The 7,227-nt window shown below is 43.1% G+C and overlaps 1 pseudogene; it reads right to left on the reverse strand.

The window, feature by feature from the left end:
* Positions 1–5,239: 5,239 nt before the first annotated feature.
* On the reverse strand, positions 5,240–5,331 carry LOC123825028 (annotated as a pseudogene).
* Between the last annotated feature and the right edge of the window lie 1,896 nt (positions 5,332–7,227).

Here is a 7,227-nt window from a genome sequence, read left to right on the forward strand (position 1 = left end):
GATGAAGTTTCTGCCACCCAGAAGAATGGGGATTCAAAAGCTAAATTGTTATTTTAAAAAAAGAAATAGATAAGTTACATTTCTGCAGTATACCAGTGGTTTGACCGATCCCCACTATACCTACTGACAGGTATAGGATACCCCAATTCAATGCTTGCAAGTTTATTAGTCACAGCATATTTCCTACATATGGCCTCCCTTCCCCTTCAATGTCCTCTTACTGCACTTGAAATAAAATCCCAATTCTTCCCGTACCTTAAGAAGGTAAGCCATGATATGGGTATTTACTTCCCTCCATCACATTGGTCTCTAACCTTTCTGCTCATAGGGCCCTTAGCTTCCTCTCTAACCATGCACTGTGCTCCTCCCCACTGAGCTCAACACTCTAACCACACCAGCCTTATTTCAGTCATCAAGCTTCCCAAACTCGCTCCCACGTTGTGCTTTCCACCCCTTGGTCCCATGGGTCTGCATAGCCTCTCTTCCTAAGGCTTCTCAACCTTCAGCTAGGGCTGACATGGCCCTTCTTTTGAAGAACTTCCTTGCCTCTCAGGAGGTTCCATGCCTCCCCTGGACCCCCAGCTCACTATCTCAGCACTGAGAGCATTTTTTTGCATAAATTCACCCTATCTGTAATTGTTTCCTTTGTTGCTGTTGCCTTTTACCTCAGTTAGCATGCACACATCACAAAGGCAAAGACCACATCGCTCATGTTATATCTTTCATTTCCAGGGACTAGCCCAGCGCCTGGCACTCGGTAGGTCTTTGCTAAATGAAGGAATGAGCAGACCCTAGCTTATCTGCAATATAACTGCTCTGACAAGCAAGAAGAGTGAAATTTTCTATGTTGATGTGGGTAATGCCTCCACAACATCTGTTCATAGCACACTAGGGAGCATTTTTCTTTAACAAGCCCAAGAATTTACATCCCCAAGAAACACATGTGGTAACTAGTGACATTAAACTGGTGGTGAGCAACCTTTTCTGCTTGAAAGCCAACTCAGAAAAAAAACATAAACGTTTATGATCAGCATTTTAAAATTTAATATGCAAGTAACTTCACCAAATCCTACGGGATGGGGAGAGTGGTGTGTATTTTTACCACTGAGATGAGGCACTTCATTGCTCAGGTAGATGTCAGTGGGAAGGGGCATTACCTTTTAGCCGCTAAAATTCTCACATGAACAGCAATTCATAGACATCTCTGATATAATAAGAAATATGTATATGGTCTTTGTCCGGGGTTCCTGACGCAGAGCTTCTAAAACCTTCAGAATTTCCCAAGTAGGTGCATCTTTTGTTATTCATAACAAGCCCCTGCCAACTTCAGCTGAGTTTACACTAATGAGGTGACTCTTGATGAGCCCCTAGATAGTTTCAGCATGGGAACTGGTGGCCAGAAAAACAACATGTGATCAGAGCTTTGGAACTTTCAGCCACCCCACCCCCACCCCCAATCGCCTCTGGGGAGGGTGAAGGGGCTAGAGATTGCGTTCAATTACCAATGGGGAATGACTTAATGATTTATGCCTATGTAATAAAGCCTCCATAAAAACCCTGAATAATGTGGTCTGGAGAGTTTCCAGGCTGGTGAACACATCAAGTTGCTGGGAAGGTGCTGAGCCTTCCTTCAGAGGGCAGGGAAGCTCAGTGTTCCTTCCCCCAATCCTTGTCCTACGTGTCCCTTCCATTGTTGGTCTTGAGTTATATCCTTCATAATTAACCAGAAATAGTAAGTAAAGCAGTTTCCTGAATTCTGTGAGTCATTCTAGCAAATTATCCATCCTAGGGAGGGGATGTGGGAACCCCCTGAATTTATAGCTAGTTGGTCTGAAGCACCAGTGACAGATTGGGACTTGTACTGGCATCTGAAGTGGGGGTGTCTTGTAGGACTAAGCCCTTAACCTGTGGAATTGAACACCAACTTCAAGTAGATAGTCTAAACTGAATGGAATCGTGGGTGTCAGAGAGTTAAAGTGGTGTTGAAAAAGACACAATGCATTTGGTGTCAGAAGTATTGTCAGTAAAAGCAGGTCAACATTTAATCTTTTCCCCCGTAAGTGTTTGTCAGACTTTAAAGTCACGATCTCCAAAGTAAAATCAACACCCCCCAAAGGTACACAAGATTATTTATTGGATTACAAGATGTCTATTTTTGCCTCATCTATTAAAAATATACACTGTGTAAATATAGAGAGAACATGTGAGATATATACAAGGTCTGTCCAAAAGGTATCCAGCCATGTAACATGAAAAATAGTGACATTCATTGAAGAAGATACAAGATACAAGAAACATCGTACACAGGACAACGACGCCTCACCCCCCCTTCAAAGTAGTGCCTTGGAACCTCACACTGTTCTCCCAGTCACCATCCACTTCCCCATCATATTTTCCTGAATCTCATCGACAGTTTGAAATCTCTACCCTTTCAAAAGTGATTTTAGTTTGGGAAAGGTCAGAAATCGCCGGGCACCAAATCTGGGCTGTAGGGGGACTGAGCCACCTGGATGATCTGATGTTTCACCAAAAAACTCTGTACAAGACATGATATATGAGAAGGCATGTTGTCGTGATGAAGGTGCCAATCCCCAGTTGCCCATAGCTGTGGCCTTCTAAATCTTTCAACAGAGGAATGTTCAAACTTAATGCAAAATTGGATATAGATTCATTGCTCTACTCACTCAGTCATTTTGAGTGTGACAGCCTCACAGTACACATGCTCACTCAATGGCATCTACCACCCCCACGGACTAGCACAGTGAAGTGGTCATTGTTCACACATGTGCATTCCAGTCCACTCTCCTTGGCTGCCAGGTTACACTAATAACACAAAAACCATTCTTATTATATTAACAATAGTTGGACTTTTTGCAGACAGACCTCCAGTGTGTGTGTGTGTGTGTGTGTGTGTGTGTGTGTGTGTGTAACTGGATGCATATTTAAAACTTCCTACTAACAGGTGGACATGCTGAAAAAAATACTAGAGACTATTAATGCCACATCCCCAAATGTGTTAAATTATTTCATGCTTGAAACAACATGAGAGTCACTATGATTCACTCTTAACAGATGGGAAAATTGAGACTCAGATGTATATTGATTAATTCAATGCCACACAGAGTATTACAGACACAGTTTGGGCTGGAATGTGTTCATGCCATTTTATAACACCCACTGACTGGCTACCTGTTTATGTCAGGCTGTACGGCAGGTATTGGGGATAAGAAGACTAATAACATATACTTCCCCCCTAACACATATACACACCCTCCTAAACTTGGGTCACCCATTCCCAGGTATGGGACCTAGGACAACACTGTGGCTGCTTTCAGTTTCCTGGGGTTCTCCTCTCTGCTGGTCTCCTGGCTTCCTGCATCACCCCCCTACCCCTCATGGAACACAAGTATCCAGGGCTCAATAGTTTTTTCTAAGGTGATTCTACAGACATCCTGGACATGGCTGGATCCCTCTGGGGGTAAGGCAGTATGTCAGAATGAATACTTGCATGGAGAAGAGAGAGGGGACTCTCTCCAGACCACGACTCCAGAGATGTGTGGGATAGGATGGCTTTCTAGGGATCCCCAACATAAGGAAAAAATAAGAATGACATCATGCCCTGGCTTGTGTGGTTCAGTGGACTGAGTGCCAGCCTGCAAACCAAAGGGTCACTGGTTCGATTCTCAGACAGGGCACATGCCTGGGTTGTAGGCCAGGTCTTCAGTAAGGGGCGCTCCAGAGGCAACCACGCACTGATATTTCTCTCCCTTTCTTTCTCTCTCCCTTCCCCTCGCTAAAAATAAAAAAAAATAAAATCTTTTTTAAAAAAAGAATGATATCACATTTCAGGGAGTCTGAGTTTTGGCTGCATGAAGAAGTCCATGGGTTCAAGGTTGCAGGCAGAACTGCATCAGGAGCATGTGGTAAGGGTGGCAATGACTCAGTCACTAGGACCAAGGCTCTTTGCCGGGCACGTGGCCCTGGAGACTGCTGGAAAACTGAGCAGGGACGTGTTTACTGGAACTGAGAAAAGAGGCAGAAGTTTGTTAACCAAGAATGAAGCAGAACCCAGTTACTAGAACTGAAACACATGGTCACAATGTGCCTGACAACAAAGCTGGCTCATTAAATCATCAGCTGCCCTACATGAGCAATTAAATTTCCTCGTGCCTAAACAGAACTCCTTCAGGAGCCTGGGGGAGGCAGAAACTAGAAATAGTGAATTAGGAGTATGTAAGTATATCACCTTGCTTCATTCATTTGACCAATATATATATTGAGGGTCTGCTATATGTTAGTCACTGTGCTTGATACTACAGTGAATAAGACAGCTGACCCTGCTCCTACAGAGCTTTCTGTGCACAGACAAGTGAGAACTGTGACAGGATGTACTGAGTGCTAAGAGGGGATGTGGAAGTGATCAAAGGAAGTTTTGTGCTTCTTCTATCAGGATGCAAAGATGCAAGCATATCCAAACAAATTCAAGAAATCAAGGATTTTCATTAATGGAAAGGAACCTAGAAGAGACTGAGGTGGGGGATCCAGGAAGGGAGTGAGATCTACAGCCTTCTAATTTTGTATGCTATTCTGTTTACCAGTAGAAATTATAAATGAATCTTAAAGAAAGATTGGTACCTTAATACCAATGCTGGTACCTTAATAAAGAATGATGTTTCCGGAAAGATTGTGAATTAATGGTACCATGCTGCCTAGTGGAACAGCTTGGCATTTGGAGCTGGATGAACTGGATTTGAGTTCCAGTTCTACCGCTTTCCCAGCCAAGTGAGCTTGGGAAAATCATTTAATTTCTTTTAGCCTTGGGTTTATCTGTTTCCCCCCCAGGACCTCAAATAGACAGAATTCAGTTTCCTTGCTTCAGGACACATTCTCGTCATTAGTCCACCATATTGCAATGATTCATTCATATTGTTGCATACAGGTGATGTATTTAAACTGCTGCCTGATTCCTCATTATGTGAATGCATAGAGGGATCATTGATGTATGTCAGTGTTAGCAAGACATACCAGTGGGGAAAGGAGAAACTCAACCATACAGAGCTAGAAAATAGAATGATTTTCCACATGGAATAAGATTAAAAGGGATCCCTAAATGATCCCATATGTAAAAAATAACCCCAGATGAATTAAAGTTTTACATGTCAAAAACAAAATATTAAAATTTTTAAAAGAAATAAAGGTGAAAATACAGGGTCCAGCACAAATAACACCACTTTTTTTTCCATGTCCCCCCATTCACAATACAGACCAGGCAAAGGGCCTGGGCTGAGGTGTAAATGGGGTGGAAATAACACCCCTTTTTATTACAAAGTCTTTTATTACAAAATCATAAGCATGTAACTCTGTAACATAGCAATATCACACTAAAGCCCAGCATATGACATTTTAGGTGAAATGTTCAAATTGCTGTCCATCTCATGCGAGACATTCACATACCCTAACCACAATCAAGCAAGACTTACTTCTGCAGGACCCTGCATTTTAGACCTTAGGAGTAGAGAAAGATTTCTTAAAGAAGAGATATACAGCACTGACTATAAGTAAAAGATTTATAAATTTGAATATATTAAAGTTAAGAATATTTTCAACAAGAGCTCCAATTTCCTCATTTATAAAATGGGGATAATAATACCATGTAAGGACTTCAGGCCAAGATGGAGGCATAGGTAGACACACTGTGCCTCCTCGCACAACCAAAAGAAGGACAACAACAATTCAGAAACAAAATAACAACCAGAACTGACAGAAAATTGAACTGTATGGAAGTCGAACAACCAAGGAGTTAAAATAGACACATTCATCCAGGCCGGTAGGAAGGGCGGAGTCCAGCAGCTTGGCAGAGAGGGGTTGTGAAACAAAATCGGTGGCACTGGGCACGTAAGTCATCCCAGCATGCAAGATCACAGCAGGTGGACCCTGGGCACGCAGGCAGTGGCTGGTAGACCCCATGCACAGGGTGGCAACCTGCAGACCCAGTGTGGTGGCAATTGTGAAGGGAGGCACTGTGCAATTCAATTCTGAAGGGAGGTGGCTGTCTGGCTGAGCAGTCCCACATTCGTGAGCAGATAAACCAGGTGAAATTGGGGAGTGAGACAGACCACGCAACCCAGGGTCCTAGCACCAGAAAATAGAGCCTACGGGCACTGATTGAAAATATCTGTGGGGTTGAGGTGCCCAGAGAGACTCCCAGCCTCAAAGGAGAGTTATTGGAGAGACCCACAGGGTCCTAGAATGTACACAAACCCAGCCACACAGGAATCAGCACCAGGAGGGCCCAGTTTGCTTGTTGGAAGCGACAGAAGGGACTGAAATCCAAGAGAGAGCAGAGCAAATGCCATTGTTCCCTCTTGGACCCTGCCCCCACAAACAATATTACAACCCAGCTACTGGGTTGCCCCACCCTGGGGAACACCTAAGGCTCCACCTCTCACTATGTAACAGGCACAACAAGACCAAAAAAAAAAAAAAGGCCCAAACAGAAGAACAGATCAAAGCTCCACAGCAAATATAACTAAGCAACCAAGAGATAGCCAACCTATCAGATACACAGTTCAAAGCACTGGTAATCAGGATGCTCACAGAATTCGTTGATTTTTGGTCACAAATTAGATGAAAAAATGAAGGCTACACTAAGTGAAATGAAGGAAAATGCACAGGGAACCAATGATGATGGGAAGAAAACTGGGACTCAAATCAATGGAGTGGACCAGAAGGAAGAAAGAAACAAGCAAACAGAAAAGAAGGAAGAAGCAAGAATTCAAAAAAAAGAGCAGAGGCTTAGGAACCTCCAGGACATCTTTAAATGTTCCAACATCCAAATTATAGGGGTACTAGAAGGAGAAGAGGAAGAGCAACATGTGGAAAACTTATTTGAACAAATAATAGAGGAGAACTTCCCCAATCTGGCAAAGGAAATAGACTTCCAGGAAGTTCAGGAAGCTCAGAGAGTCCTAAAGAAGTTGGACCCAAGGAGGAACACACCAAGGCACATCATAATTACATTACCCAAGATTAAAATGAAGCAGAGAATTCTAGAAGCAGGAAGAAATAAGGAGACAGTCACCTACAAATGAGTTCCCATCAGACTGTTGGCTGATTTCTCAAAAGAGACCTTGCAGGCAAGAAGGGGCTAGAAACAAATATTCCAAGTCATGAAAGACAAGGACCTACATCCAAGATTGCTCTATCCAGCAAAGCTTTCATTTAGAA

Source organism: Phyllostomus hastatus, unplaced genomic scaffold, assembly GCF_019186645.2.
Source record: "Phyllostomus hastatus isolate PE091 unplaced genomic scaffold, TTU_PhHast_1.1 phas_contig_58, whole genome shotgun sequence".
Lineage (NCBI taxonomy): Eukaryota > Metazoa > Chordata > Mammalia > Chiroptera > Phyllostomidae > Phyllostomus > Phyllostomus hastatus.